Source organism: Myotis davidii, unplaced genomic scaffold (genome assembly GCF_000327345.1).
Source record: "Myotis davidii unplaced genomic scaffold, ASM32734v1 scaffold24, whole genome shotgun sequence".
In the NCBI taxonomy this organism is placed as follows: domain Eukaryota; kingdom Metazoa; phylum Chordata; class Mammalia; order Chiroptera; family Vespertilionidae; genus Myotis; species Myotis davidii.
The window spans coordinates 464,532-477,586 of record NW_006298312.1 but is presented as its reverse complement, the minus strand read 5'-3'; the positions used below and the strand labels follow the sequence as shown (position 1 = coordinate 477,586).

The 13,055-nt window shown below is 39.4% G+C and overlaps 1 pseudogene; it reads left to right on the top strand.

The window, feature by feature from the left end:
• The first annotated feature begins 7,928 nt into the window (after positions 1–7,928).
• Positions 7,929–9,040, top strand: LOC102774725 (annotated as a pseudogene).
• Positions 9,041–13,055: the final 4,015 nt, after the last annotated feature.

The following is a 13,055-nucleotide window of genomic DNA, read 5'->3' as shown; positions in this document are numbered from 1 at the left end:
CCTGGGGAGGGGCTGTGGGCTGGTCGGGGTGGGGCAGGCTGATGGGGGAGAGCCTGCCGGGGGAAGGGCCACAAGGGGGTAGGCAGGCTGCTCTGCCCTAGACTGTGGTGGAAGAGGCCAATCAGGGGTGGGCTATCTGGGAAGAGGGGCCACAGGAGGTTGGCCAGCTGGCCCCACACCCCAATCGGGCCTGTTCCCTGGCCACAGTGGGCATCATAGCAACCAGTAGTTCCAGTCGTTACGACATTCCAGTTGCTGGCTTTTTATGTATATAGATAATATCTAATCACTGGGCTGTATACGTGAAACTAATATAATATTTATTTCAACTGTAATTATTAAAAGAAAATAAACAAATAAATAAAGTGATACAAGTGTTAGTTTTTCCTTTATTTTGTTTTTGTAATTGTTTCACTTGGGCAATCTGATTATCCTCACAGTTCATTCTAATGCACATTTGCTTTGACTGTTTTTTTTGTTTTGCCTATAAAGTTGAATGTTTAACAATATGTGTATAGTTCCACTAACATGTGAATTATTTTTTAATAAATATGGTAAATGTATTTTTTTTCTTCCTTATAATTTTTTAAATAACATTTTCTTTTCTTTAGCTTACTATATTGTAAGAATACTCTATATAATACTAGAGGCCCAGTGCATGAGTTTCGTTTGCAACCCCACGCAGTCTGGGAGCCCTCTGGAGATGTCTGAATGACGGCTTAGGCCCGCTCCCTGTTTTTGACAAGTTCTGTAGGTGCTTTCTCATAATAATCACTACTCCAGGCCTGAGCAACTAATAGGTGTCTTAAAAATTAGGGATGAACACAGATTAATTTATTTCTATTAAATGCTGAGGCAATACTAGTATAAGTAATGTCTTAGCATGTGTATGTGTAAATAATTTATACAAATAAATGATATTCTTTAAATGGTAGATGACATATTAGTGACACTGATTATTATAAACAATCCATGCTATTGATATTGAATGTTAAGGCCTCCTAAAGAAATATGATTTTTTAATAGGGTGCCATTTTACATAATACCCTCTTTCTAAAGCATTTACATTTTTAGTTGGTTGAAAAAGGAAATATTCATGAGACAAGGAAAATATTTTATGAAGAATAAGAAATTTGATGGATGTTTCTGTAAAAATGAACTGTTGTATTTAAAAGTGACAAGATTGTGCTAACTGGTTTGGCTCAGTGGATAGAGCGTCGGCCTCCCAGGTTCAGTTCTGGTCAAAGGCATGTACCTTGGTTGCAGGCGCATCCCCAGTGGGGAGTGTACAAGAGGCAGCTGATCGATGTTTCTCTCTCATCAATGTTTCTAACTCTCTATCCCTCTCCCTTCCTCTCTGTAAAAAATCAATAAAATATAAAAAATAAATAAAAAGTGACAAGATTTATAGCTGTTCATAATAGTGATCTCTTACTTGCTATAAAGCAATTAGGAATATATAAAATTTTGATAATAAAAGTAATCACATTTTATTGCATTATAGAAAATCAGGAAAGACCAATCAGAAAGGATATATGCACCCCTATGTTCATAGCAGCACAATTCACCATAGCTAAGATCTGGAAACAGCCTAAGTGCCCATCAGTAGATGAATGGATTAGAAAACTGGTACATCTACACGATGGAATACTATGCTGCTCTAAAAAGGAAGGAACTCTTACCATTTGCAACGGCATGGATGGAACTGGAGAGCATTATGCTAAGTGAAATAAGCCAGTCAATGAAGGAAAAATACCACATGATCTCACTCATTCATGGATAATCGAGACCATTATAAACTTTTGACCAATAATAGATACAGAGGCAGAGCTGCCTCAAACAGATTGTCAAACTGCAGCGGGAAGGCCGGGGAGGGTTGGGGAGCAGGAGGTAGGGGGGTAAGAGATCAACCAAAGGACTTGCATATAAGCATAACCAATGGACATAAGACACTGGGGGATAGGGGAGGCTAGGGGACTGTCTAGGGCGGGGGGGGAAAATGGACACATATGTAATACCCTTTGTAATACTTTAAGCAATTAAAAAAAAAGAAAAAAATGCAGGTAGACATGCAAAAAAAAATTATGAAAACTGAGTGGAATTGAGGATTTAGCTAAAGTTTCATGCCTGATAAATGACAGGGCCAGGTTATTTAAATCTATAGCCCATATTCTTTTACCTGCCTCTGTCTTAAGAGCAGAATTCACTGGCTTTATATAGCTAAGTTAATTACCTGACTATATTGGAATAATATTGGAAATAAAGTCCAAAAAATGTTGTATACTGTACTCTCTCTTCACAAACCTATGGAGGTTCAGCAAGAACAAAGTGGGATCATAGCAGAGTGGAAATAGCATGGAATTTAGGGTGTGACAGTACTCAGCAACCCTGGGCCTCAGTTTTTTCATATAGAAAATGGAGATGATGCCCGGCTGGTGTGGCTCAGTGGTTGAGCATTGACCTATGAACCAGGAGATCAAGGTTCAATTCCTGATCAGGGCACATGCCTGGGTTGCTGGCTTGTAAGGGGTGTACAAGAGGCAGCTGATTGGTGATTCACTCTCATCATTGATGTTTCTGTCTATCTTTCCCTGAAAACACTTGTAAGGATTGAAAATTTTAACAAATACAGAAGAATATTGGTTCTATATATGGCTCCCTAGTAAATATTAGCTTTATTATAAAAAAAAATCATAATGCCCATTATATTTTAGTCTTATATTTCCTTATCTTGTATTTTTATTCTAATATAAAAGTAATTGTATATATTTAAAATTGTATTACAATTATTCACCTTAAATTTTTCTTGTAACAAAAAGTAAATTTCAAAACATAAATTTCTATTTGTTTCATTGAATGTTTAATATAATTATATTTTCTGAACAAATATTTCTGAGATTTAACAAATTCTTCCCAAAGTATAAAAAAGCCTATATTTTATTATTTCATTTAGGTGAGAAGTTTCTAATTTGGTAAAAATTCACATTCACATTACATTCCCTATTTTTCTTTATTGTATTCAAAATTATTTTCAAATATTAATAGACTAGAGCTGTGATCGAGAACCTTTTGAGCTCGGCATGTCAGCATTTTGAAAAACCCTAACTTAACTCTGGTGCCGTGTCACATAAAGAAATTTTTTGATCTTTGCAACCATATAAAACAAAGACTTATATTTTTGATATTTATTTTGTATATTTAAATGACATTTAACAGAGAAACATCAACCAAACTCTGTCCCCTGGTGGTCAGTGCATGTCATAGGGAGTGGTTCAGCGGCTTTAGCATATCATTCGCATATTACACTTTGATTGGTTGAATGGATGACCAGATGACTGGACACTTAGCATATTAGGCTTTTATTATATAGGATGTTCTCTGTAATATTAGCATACTTTTAGAGATTTTTTCTCTTTTTTTAAAGATTTTTAATTGACTTTTAGAGAGAAAGGAAGAGAGAAAATCTTCGATGTGAGAGGGAGACATCTATCAGCTGCATTAATTGTCTGCCTCCTGCATGCCCAGCACTGAGGATTAAGCCAGCAACTGAAGCATGTACCCAGACTGGGAGTAAAAATGCAACCTTTCAGTGCATGGGAGGATTGCCCAACTAACTGAGTAATACCGGCCAAGGATACACATTTTATTTCGAATTCTAGATTTAAAATTCTCCCTTGTTAATGCATGCTTTGATATTCATACATTTATGAATATATTTTGTATGTCTTGATTATTTCTAGTTGCTTGACACACTCTATCTATTGAAAATTGGCTTTCTTTCTTTTACCGAGAAAATGGAACAACAACATAATTTTTAAAATTAAGTTTCACAATTAAAGCTTTTTTATGTGTGTTTTTAAGTTGGTAGGCAAGACACTGTTTGAAGTAAAAGTGTTAGATCCAGATGGTTGAGAGACAAAGTATTTGAGTTAGAGTCTAAAATTTGGATGTAATACAAAAAAATTTACATCTTTGCCTAATCAAAGAATATAGAGTTTTTACAATCAATGAACCAAAGAGATGGATATATAGTTTAAGTATTTTCCCTCCTTAAGTACTATAAAAGACAACACCAAAAGAAACCATGTAGCTTCTAATGAGAACATTTCCATAACCCAAACAAAATAAATATCTAAAACATTCTCCCGAATAAGGTGGGGAATTGAGAGAGTGCTGGAAGCTGATCCACCTTTGCTGCTTGACGCAGTCGCTGCAGGGAAGAAGCATCTGCACAGCTTATGTTTCAAGGGACCTGGCGTATATGGCATACTGTTCCTAATATGTTTGCTCCCCTTCTTAAGTGCTATGTGTTTTAACCAAGGTCACCTCTCCGAGAAAGGTTGTTTCCCCAGGTGAGGATTTTTATCAGTAAAACCCCTTAACTAAGTGCCAGGCGGGTAGTTAATTACTTTAACTACGAACAATCACACTTAAGCTACATAATCTTTACTTAGAATAATCTCCTTCAGTTACTTCCTTGTAGCTTAATAGACAATAGAGTAACCTTGGAATGGAGATAAGAAACGCCCTAACCTTTGGAATAGAATGGATAGAATTAAGATCAAATAGTATAAATACAGATGTAAGAGGACAATAAAATGAGGAACCTGGCTATGAGGATCACCTGAACGCTGCCTCCGTGTCAATCCCTCTTCGCCGACTCCGTCCACACCTTTGGGAACCACTGGACTGCTGGGGCTGGACCCCAGCAAGAGATAAAGCCCACTAGCAGAGATCCCAGAGCTAATGTGTCCACAGTCTGATGTCAAAGGGTAGAGGTAGAATTGCCTGCCTCATGGAAAACCTTCACTTTATGATGGTGCTTGAACAGTGATGATAGCAGCTAAGAGTTCTTGAATGAAGTCCAAAGTGTGTGAGGTTGAAAGTGACAGCAAAGGGGACCTTTGGGCTCTTATATGGGAGTATGTGCTCCCTTACCACATGTGTTCCTCTTGATAATTGAAAGGGGCTTTGGTCCAAGGATAAAATGCTGAACATTAATTAGAGGTGAGATGAAAAAGTATGCCTCAGTGGAGGCCAGTGATGATGTCTCATGTGTGACAGCACACATAACATGTTTCTCATTTAAATTCCTATGACTTTTGGAAATGAAATTTTATTAGAATCCTCAAGTATAACTTTTGTATGTCTGAAACTATAAAAATTATTTTAAAAACTGCCTTTATATGCACCTTTAAAGTATATATGGTGTATATCACAGAAAAGATATATATCACTGAAAACTTACCTAAATTGTTTTTCTGTAAGCAACTTTATTCACACTTTTTCATGTTTTCATATATATAAATATAAAATGTTGTCAGACATATTAGATACATGTATATGTATACAAATCATACATATTAGAATTAATAGTGTTTATTTATACTTGGTTGGATATTTTCAGGAGGTTTAGTAAACTTATTTATAAATCTCTGTTCTTATAAATGAATATTATTTACATCAAACATCTTAAATCTGTAGGTTCAAAATATACATTTTATTACACTTCAACACACAAAAGAGAAATGAACAATTCTGGCCATATCTTCTCTGCCATTATATAGACTAATAGTTAACACATTTTTCTAACCCAAATTCTTCAGCTTTTTAATATGTCAATAATAACATGTCTTTCCCCTGTGTAAACATTGCTGGTGGTTCCCAATTGTTTAGAATTTAAGTAAAGCCTTTTCCTGAGATCTGCATGCAACTTTACCGCCTTGTCCTAGCCTGGCTTTTGGCAGGAATTCATGCCTTACTCCTCACTGGCTCCAGGCATCTGAACTTATTCAGACTTGAGATGTACCAAGTCTTTTCCAAAGTCAGTGACTTTGCACTTGCTGTTTATTTCCCCTTAGATCTTCAAGTGTTTGATTCTTTTTTGTAATTCAGGTCTCAACTGATGGGAAAAGGACCTCAGAGAAAAAGAGGTTTCCTGAATAAACTACATGATGTAACCTTCTCCCCCAAGATCACACAAATGTTCCTACACCCACAGCACAATGCTTTCTTGTTTTCATAGAGCTTTTCACTATCTAATTGAACTATTATTTGACTGCTTGAGCTGAGATTTAAAATAATAATATTGATAGTAATAATGAGTGAAGTGTTCATTTGTGTATCTATTTTATTCATTTTTGATGTGGAGATCATTAAAGGAGCTATATAAACATTAGAAATTGTAATCAGTAATCATATGAGATGATTACTGCACATAGTTCCAAGTTACACAGCCGTGGGCAAACTACTGCCCGCGGGCCGGATCCGGCCTGTTTGAAATGAATAAAACTATTGAAAAAAAAGACCGTACCCTTTTATGTAATGATGTTTACTTTTAATTTATATTAGTTCACACAAACACTCCATCCATGCTTTTGTTCCGGCCCTCCGGTCCAGTTTACGAACCCATTGTGGCCCTCCATGGTCCATAAGAAATCAATTTTTATACCCATTTCTTTGTAATGTAATTTCTTTGTAATACAAATGGGTATAAAAATTGATTTCTTATGGACCATGGAGGACTTTGTCTTATTAAAAAGTTTGACTCACAAGAAAACAATGAAAGTTTTAAGATACAATGTAGATATCTAGTGACAGCAGATACAGTACAGTTAAGATAAACATGTATGAGAGCCTCATATGCTTGCCAGTTTATTTTGGGAAAATCCTAAAAAGGTTCCTGATATAATACTAATGCATTTTGAGCATGTACCACAAATTGATAATCTACATTGTTTGTATAAGTTCTCTATAAAACAATACCTAGAAAATTCCCTATAGCTAAAATGAAATGCCATCTGAAGTTTCTAGCAAATGACTCTCTTGTTATTTCCATTTCAATTCCTAAGCTTCAGACAGAAAACTACATTGAAAAGTTATGGGTGTATCCACATAACTTCTCTGAATGAATCAACTCTGTTCTTAATGTTGGTCATTTTCTCTTCTCCATAGCTACAAGTTCAGCTGAAAGAAAGCTGGAGACACACTTTGCAGCCACAAAGTCCTGCCATGAGTTTGCTCTATCAATTTAACATCGTCTACCATTGCCAACATATACTTTTAGTTAATTATAGTCTGGACATAGTTTACTAGCACTAGGTTCAGTGTGGAAACTTAAAATGTAGTTAAAATAGAAGTTAAATTTCTATGGTCACCCCAATAAATTCAATTTTTTTAAAAAAATAAGTTAAATTTAGTCAAACTATGTAGTTCAAATTCATAAAAAGGCCTTAGTGATGCTACTTAAAAATCTCTGTTCCTGCTTTCTCCATGACAATAATAAATATATCTATTTCATAAAGTTGTTTTTTATTTTTTTTATTTTTTTATTTTTATTTTTTTACAGAGAGGAAGGGAGAGAGATAGAGAGTTAGAAACATCGATGAGAGAGAAACATCGCTCAGCTGCCTCCTGCACATCTCCTACTGGGGATGTGCCCGCAACCAACGTACATGCCCCCAACCGGAATCGAACCTCTGCTCAGGCAGCTGCAAGGTCCAGGGTAGAATGGGATACAATAGAAGGGGATAAGAAAGGAGAGGGAGAGGAAGGCAGGCCTGCATGCAGACTGGCCTAGAGGAGAAAAAGAAATACAGAAAGGGAAAAGCCTGGGAGGGGCAGGACACAGGAAGGGCTGAGCGGGGAGCCCCTCCCAGACGCCTGGTGAGGGCCATTGGCCGGTCCCCAGACGGAGGGGTGGACCATCCGGGGCCTTCCATGAGAGGTTTTCCTGCTTTGCTGCAGCAGCACCCGGGCCGCCCTGGCCTTGGCCACCCTCACTGGGCTGGGCGTCCAGGGCAGGGAATGGGAGCAGGACGGTGGCCGGGAGGCTGGGGAAGGGGGCAGTGAACACCTGGCCAGGGCTGAGCCTGGGGTTGGGGGTTAATACCCCCCACCCCAATGGAAGCTTTAAAGAGGGAAGGAAACACGCCCTAAACTGCCAAGGAATGAAGCCGGCTCTCTTCAGCGTCCTGTGTGAAATCAAGGAGAAGACCGGCCTCGGCATCCGAAGCTCCGGGAGGAGGAGCCGGTGGACTCGCAGCGAATGCACTTGGACAGCATGCTTCTGGAGGAGGTGCGGCTGGGCCTGAGAAACGGGGGATGCGGAGGGGGGGAGGGCGAGGCTCAATAGCAGCATCTGCAGCCGCAGCAGCTTCCGGGGGCGGCATGTCCCCTGACAACTCCATCAAACTGGACTCTCGCAGCAAACTCGCCCAGATTCGCCACATCTAGCACTCGGAGCCGGAGAAGTATGAGCAGGCATGTAACGAGTTCACGGCCCACGTCATGAACCTGCCGAGGGAGCAGAGCCGCACAGGCCCGTGGCACCCAGGGAGATGGAGCGGGTGGTGAGCATCATACACCGTAAGTTGATCCAGATGCAGCCCAGGCAGAGCACCTGCGAGGCCGTCATGATCCTGCGCTCCAGGTCCCTGGGTGCCAGATGGAAACGCAGGAACTTCGGCAGACAGGCCACCGAGGTCCTACATGAGTATTTCTATTCCCACCCGAGTAACCCGTATCCCAGTGAGGAGGCCGAGGAGGAGCTGGCCAAGAAGTGTGGCATCACCTTCTCAGGTCTCCAACTGGTCTGGCAACAAGCGGATTCGCTATAAGAAAAATAGCGGAAAGTTAAACAGAGGAGGCAAACACCTATGCCGTCATGACCGCCATGTCTGTCACCCAGAGGGGACACAGCCGCACCAGCTCCCCGGCACCCCCTTCCTCCGCAGGCTCTGGCGGCTCTTTCAATCTTTCAGGATCCGGAGACATTTTTCTGGGGATGCCCGGGCTCAACCGAGATTCCTGCCCTGCCTCCCAGGTGGAAGCACTCCGACACTCGATGGGCCCGGGGGCCACGGGGATAACCTCGGGGAGGAGAGGTGTACAGCCCTCAGGAAATGAGGGCAAAGGGCGCTGGCAGGAGGCTGTGACCCCGCCCTCAGTGACGTCCCCAACAGAAGGACCAGGGAGCGCTCATTCTGACACTTCCCACTGCTCTCACCCCTCAGGCCACAGGGTGGGGGCTCAGAGGTGACTCTTGAGGAGAGGACAAAGGCATCCAGAGGACAAGCCCCAGACACAGGAGAAACACAAGATGGAGAAGGGCAAATGGGGTCGCCCTACCCCAGCCGACTCAGTGCTGGGGTTGCTGACTACATGGCAAGGAAAAGGAGGTCCCTTAAGGGAAGGTGGGGTCTGTCTCCCCTTTTTTCTCCCTTCTTTTCAATCTTTTTCTCTTTCCATTTATTACACAGAAACACACCCAGAACCCTATCTTTCAGATCCTCTCTCTCTCTCTCTTACACACATACACAACTATTCTGTTTCTCTCTCTCATAGATACATACACAACTATTGTTTCTCTATAGACACATATACATTCTCTCGCTCTCAGACACATATATGACTATTATGTTTCTCTCTCTCTCTGGTTTCACCCATTCTCTCTCCCCCACCCCTTATCTGCTCTGGGATCTGTGGAGTCTCCAGCCTTGCCCTATTTACCAGAGGTGCCAGACATGGGGACACAACTTCTGGACAGATGATCTGGCCATGCCCCTGGGCCTCCCACCCCTTCCCCTCCAGAAGGCTTTATTACCTCATATGCAGCTCATCTTAAACCAATAGAATTGCTCAGTGGAAGAAAGAAGAAGAAGAAGAAGAAGAAGAAGAAGGAGGAGGAGGAAGTGGAGGAGGAGGAGGAGGAGGGAGGGAAGAACTTTATAAAGGAGTCAGTAGACAGCAGAGTTAAAGAAGAAAAGAAGATGAATGAGTGAACTGTAGGAGCTATAATGAAAATCAAGTATAGTTGTGTATTGGGGATGGATTTTAAAAGAAGGAGTCAGAAAAGGAAAAAGATAAATGATAGTGAATAATTAGGCATGTAGATAGATAGGTATTAAAACAGTGGAAGTCAGTAGAGAGGAATTTTTGGGAAAGGTAGGATGAGAGAAAAAGAGAGAGGGAAGAAAAGTCTTAAAGAGGAGCCAGTAGAGCTTAAAAGGAGAATGGGAAGAAGGAAGAAATGGGGGAGAAAGCAAAACAGGTCCAAGGGAGGAAGTGAAGAAAAAAATTAAGGTGGGAAGGAAGGAAAAGGGGAGTGAGGGCAGGGATAAAGATAAAGGAAAGAAGAAATGTGGGGAGGGAGGGAGGGTAGGAGAAAGATGGGAAGAAGGATGATGGAACCGAAGTAGAAAATAAGGAGGCAAGAAAAGTTTATAAATGATGAGTCAGTAAGAAAAAGTCTTACACAAAGGGGAGAGAAAAATTGTGTGAGAGGGAGAAGCCAATAAGGAAGACAAATACAATTGTGTGTGAAGGGGATACGATTAAAAAAGAAAGTTACTAGGGTCAACCAAGCTGGCAGGGGAGGGCACTTAGTGTATTTGGAAAATATAACTGTATCAGGACTACATTCATACTTTAATTTTGCTTGTCATTTCACAATTAATATTAACTATCTATCTATGATATACTAGTCTTGGGATTATTTTCTTTTAAAGTGAGCTTCTAAATTTTTGCTTCTGGCTGCAAACCCTGTGGCAAAAATTGCTCTACTGCAGTTTCAAGAATCTATGCTACAAAACTAAAAACATCCTTCTCAAAGAATTGTAGAGGGGAAAAATAAGCCCAGCCAAAAAATATAAATGCCCTTCCAACACCAAGACTATCATTGGCTGGAGAGATTGCTTTTGGCAAATAATGAACTCAAGCTTTGGAGGTGCATTGTTTAATCTATTTTACAAAAAAATACAAGACAAAGCCAAACCAAATAAAACATCACAACCATTCTTTGGGTATATAAAATTTGGGCTGAGAATCACTTAAAAAAAGAATAATTGTTGGGCAGTAGGCATATAGTTTCATTATTTAAAAAATATGCAATTACAGTTGAATAAGGTTGAAATAAAACTGTAATAAAACACTGGTCATTTTTGGATTTTAAAGATAAAGGTTATCATCTCCCTCGTGTGTTAGACAGACATGTGTTTTTGGCAACTACCTTGAAATTTTGCCCAGGCCCTATTACAGCCGTCCTTATCTACGCTTCATACTGAGAAACAGAAAAAAAGGCAAATCCCAGTCTGCTGAGGCAGGAATAAATGCATTGTGTACCTTTATAGTTCATTCATTTGTTGAAAAGCATTCTGGCAGTTCACCAGTAGTGAAATTACTTGTTTTAAAATTGTAAGACTCTTTCCACTAGCAGGCTCTCTTTTAAGGCAAATAGCAAAATTAAACAAAAGAAAGCAAAAGAAGTGCTTTGAGAAAAGGAAAAGAATTGATTTTACAAAATAATACATATTTTGCAGCAACTTTTTTTCATCAAGTGACTGTTATTTATGAGTGAGATAATTCAGATTAATTTGAAAAGCTTGGAAAGGAAAAACTAGAATATTGAAAACATTTTTAAAAGTTTTATTTAAAAGTGAAAAAGTAATAATAAGCCCGGACAGAATTGCTCAGTTGGTTGAGCATTGTCCTGTGCACCAAAGGTTGCTCCTTGATTCTCGGCCACTGCACAGACCTGGGTTTCAGGTTTGGTCCCAGGTTAGGGCAAGTCTGGAAGGCAACCAATTGATGTTTCTCTTTCATATTGGTGTTTCTCTCCCTGCCCCCCCCCATCTTTTCTCTCTAAAATCAATAAAAAAAGTTTTTATTTTAAATATATTTTTATTTACTTCAGAGAGGAAGGGAGAGGGAGATAGAAACATCAATGATGAGAGAGAATCATGGATCCTCTGCTTCCTACATTCCCCATTCTGGGAATTGAGCCTGCCAACCAGGCATATGCCCTGACCGGGAATCAAACTCTACACCAAGCATGTCAAACTCACGGCCCACAATAAATATTTTTGCAACCCAGCCAATGTAACGGTATGTAAGAAATGTTTTTTTTTTTAATGTATTTTTATTGATTTCAGAGAGGAAGGGAGAGGGTGAGAGAGAGAAACATCAATGATGAGAGAGAATAATTGATCAGCTGCCTCCTGCACACCCCCTACTGGGGATTGAGCCTGCAACCAGGCATATGCCCTGACCGGGAATCAAACCGGTGACCTCTTGGTTTCTGCATCAATGCTCAATTGCTGAGCCACACCCGGCTGGGCAAGAAATGTTTTAATAAAAATTTTGTAACTTAATTTTTACAATATTCTGTTATACATAATTATTAATAAGGAACTACAACTTTCACTAATGACAGATTATTATAAATCATGTTGCATTCATTTCCCTTATGAGCCTTATGCGCAGGCTCACCATTTCTCTCCACTAATACTAGCAGCGAATATTTCAGCAGCTGATTGCCACATCATTAGTCTTGCACTGACTTGTTAGGTGTGCACAACAGGAAATATCTCACTTTCGGAGAACAACAAATATAGATTTATTTTTGTTACGCTTATTGATTTGTGCAGTTATTCAATGTCTGGTAAGTTAATGTTCAAGAAAAAAATTAATTTTTATAAAATATTCTATCATTTTATGTTAATGATTACTTATTTCAGCCCTTTGTATTCAGCATGTCTCTATAGAAATAAACATACATTTCTATGAAAATTGAAGCTTTTGTTTTTTTGTGGCCCACATAAACTTAAACCTTGCTTACTTGGCCCGTGTTAGCCTTTGAGTTTGGCATCCTTGCTGTACACCTTTTGGTGAGGGGAGGATGCTCCAACCACCTGAGCAAACCTGGCCAGGACTGGAAAAAGTCACTTTTAATTCTATTATTGATTACATATTGATAAAGACTATGAAAAAGAATAAAAACTTTTTCAAAAGACAGAAAGCAGGAGAAAGTTTTTACTAATGATAACAGTCCTAAGTAAAAATATTTGATTCATGTAAAACTACACAAAAAAAATTTCTTATATTTTCATTTATCTGTGAAGAATTACCAGTGTGACAAAGAGTTTTAAGCACATCTCAAGAAAATTAGAAGCATAGGTAGGATGTGGTGGAATCCCTATCATAATGGGAGAATGAGCATATTATATTATAAAGTCAGATAGTAACCAAACACACACACACACACACACACACACACA